A 2,873-nucleotide genomic window follows, 5' to 3' on the forward strand; every position below is an offset into this window, starting at 1 on the left:
TCTCCCCAAGTTGCCCAGGCTGGCCTTGAACCCCTGGGCTCAGGCAGTCCTCTTGCTTCAGCCTCCCAAAGTGCTGAAATTACAGGCTGAGCCACTGAGCCTGGCCTATTTTTTAATTTTAATTTTATTTTAGTTGAGATCTCACTCTGTTACCTAGGCTGGAGTGCGTGGCACAGTCATGGCCACCGAAACCTCTACCTGCTGGGCTCAGGCCACCCTTCTGCCTATGCCTTTCAAGTAGCTGGAACCACAGGCATGCACCACCACGCCTAGCTAATTTTTTGACTTATTGTTGAGTCGGTGTCTCGCCAAATTGCCCAGGCTGGTCTCAAACCCCTGGACTCAGGCAATCCTCTTGGCTCTACCTCCCAAAGTGCTGGGATTACCATTTTCTTAAATTTCTAAAGAAGAAGTGGCCTGGACACTCAGATTTCCTGACCCTTGATATTTCCAGTCTCCCACAGAACGTTAGAGATGAGGGGCTATTAGGACATATAAGTTTCTAGAAGTTTCCTCTTACAACATATTCATAGTACCTCTGTAAATTGTAATAAGCCCAGAGTTTCTGTCATCTGATTGGCTCCAGTTCCATTGTTCCTCCCCCTTTTGCCAATAAAGTATCTGCGGAAGCTCTCAGAGCCTAGGTTGTTCCACAGGAAGCCAAAACAGCGGGCACAGGAAAAGGATCTCAGCTAGTGGTAAGTTGGGGTCTGACAATTTAAAAATTATTGTTGGAATGTCTGCCTTATGACAGATGCCTCCTAAACTCTAGAGCAGTGTTGTCCAAGGAAGCATTCACTTGCCACATATGGCTATTGAGCTCTTGCTATATTTCTTACCTGTCCTGAAATGGGCTGTAAAGAATAGGTTTAGCTTGGTGTATGTGAAGACTTGGTATGATAAAAAGAGTGTAATTTATCCCATTAATGACTTTTATTTGGGGTACATGTTCTAATGATATTCTTTTTGGTATGTAGGATTAAATAAATTATCAAAATTAATTACTTTTAAGAGAACATGGCTACTATAAAAATTGTTGGTACATATGTGGCCTGCCTTATAGCTCACATTATGTGACTCTTGGACAGTGTCACTCTGGAAATACAGCATGGAAAGAATGTGGGCGCAGTGGCTCAAGTCTGTAATCCCAGGACTTGGGAGGCCGAGGTGAGGGGTTTGCCTGAGCCCACAGGTTCAAGAACAGCCTGGGCAACTTGGCAAGACCTCATCTCTACAATAAATCAAAAAATTAGCTGAGCATGGCAGTGCATGCCTGTAGTTACAGCTGCTTGGAAGGCTGAGGTAAAAGGATCACCTGAGCCCAGCAAGTCAACGCTGGGGTAGCCCATGAGCATGCCACTGCCCTCCAGCCTGAGTGACAGAGTGAGACTCCAAATCAAAAAAAAAGAAAGAAAGAAAGAAAGAAAGAACGTGGTAGTCTGATGGAACTTCCATACTGGTGTGGAGAGTATTTAGGATAAGAAATAAGTGAATGAACAAATAAAACAGGGAGGGATCTGGTGAGATAGGCTGTACCTGGGGCAGCTGTTTTGCAAGTGGGCCAAGCAGAATCTCTCCAAGGACATGTTTTAGCTGAAATTGGAGTATCCAGAATGATCCAGTTATGGAAAGATCAAGAGGAAGGTCATTGTAGGCAGAGGGAATAGAGAAAGTAAAAATCTCGATACAGTAATGAGCTGGCATGTTCAAGGAATCCACCTTCGATCCAGCACAGTGTGTTAGACAAGAAAGTTGATATGGGGTATGAGGGATCCATAGGGCAGATCCGGGTATGCTTATGGTAACTTAAGGCAAATGCAAGCTAGAAGTTTGGAAACCATCAGAGGGTGTTGAGGAGACTAATGTCATGATCTTATTTGTCTCCGTCTGGAGAATGAACTTTAGAGGAGGGAGCATCAGGACCAGGAACAAGCTATCTGCAAGGTTAGTGCAAATACCCAAGCCTGACAAGGTCATGGACATGAGTAGTTGTGATGGAGCTGATTCTGGCTGTGTGTTCTACATGTCCTGTGGAGTCCATAGGCCTTGGATTAGATTGGGTGGCAAGAGAAAGAGAAATCAAGGATCAGTTCTAGATTTAGAACCTTGACAAGTGAATGTTTAAACTTCAAATAGATACAGAATATTGGGAGAATGGCAGGTTTGGGAAGATGAGAAAATCAACAATTTTGTTGGGGCAACATTAGGCTCGGAGTGCCTATGAATCACCACGGGGAGACAGTATATCAGACTAGAGCTCTGAGGAGAAGCCAAGGCTGATAGTTTAGATTAGAAGTGAGTAGGATATTTTAAAACTATTTTCTCTTAGTAGGTAGAAATGGTTGTCAGGGAAGCACCTTTGTAAGCAAACCTTAAGAATATGTTATTAAAGCCAGGCTCGGTGGCTCAGCCTGTAATCCCGCGCTTTGGGAGGCTGAGGTGAGTGGATTGCCTGAGCCCGCGGGTTCGAGACCCGTCTGAGCAACTTGGTGAGACCTCATCTCTACAATAAATAAAAAAAAAATTAGCCGGGAGTGGTAGCACGCGCCTGTAGTTCCACCTACTTGAAAGACTGAGGAGGAAGTATCGCCGGAGTCCAGCAGGTCGAGGCTGTGGTGGCCGGGAGTGGCCACTGCACTCCAGTCTGGGTGATGGAGTGAGACTCCAACTCAAAAAAAAAAAAAAAAAGAATATGTTATTAGAGCCGGGCTCAGTGGCTCAGCGTGCAATCCTGCACTTTGGAAGGCTGAGGTGAGTGGATTTCCTGAGCCCAAGGGTTCGAGACCTGCCTGGGCAACTTGGCGAGACTTCATCTCTACAATAAATCAAAAATTAGCTGGACGTGGTAGCACACGCCTGTAGTTCCAGCCACT

At 45.3% G+C, this 2,873-nt stretch overlaps 1 protein-coding gene across 2 annotated transcripts in view; it reads left to right on the forward strand.

Annotated features, from left to right (window-relative positions):
- The first annotated feature begins 581 nt into the window (after positions 1-581).
- The window catches only part of FPR2 (formyl peptide receptor 2), an 8,031-nt gene continuing 5,739 nt past the window's right edge, over positions 582-2,873 (forward strand). The window contains exon 1 of one of the 2 annotated variants that reach the window (XM_008072119.1): positions 582-708. The gene's annotated coding sequence lies outside the window, so the exon portion shown is untranslated. The remainder of the gene's footprint in view (positions 709-2,873) is intronic. The other variant, XM_008072120.1, reaches the window with a different exon arrangement.

The sequence above is a fragment of the Carlito syrichta genome, unplaced genomic scaffold (genome assembly GCF_000164805.1).
Source record: "Carlito syrichta isolate Samal-C Ts95f unplaced genomic scaffold, Tarsius_syrichta-2.0.1 Scaffold314858, whole genome shotgun sequence".
NCBI lineage: Eukaryota > Metazoa > Chordata > Mammalia > Primates > Tarsiidae > Carlito > Carlito syrichta.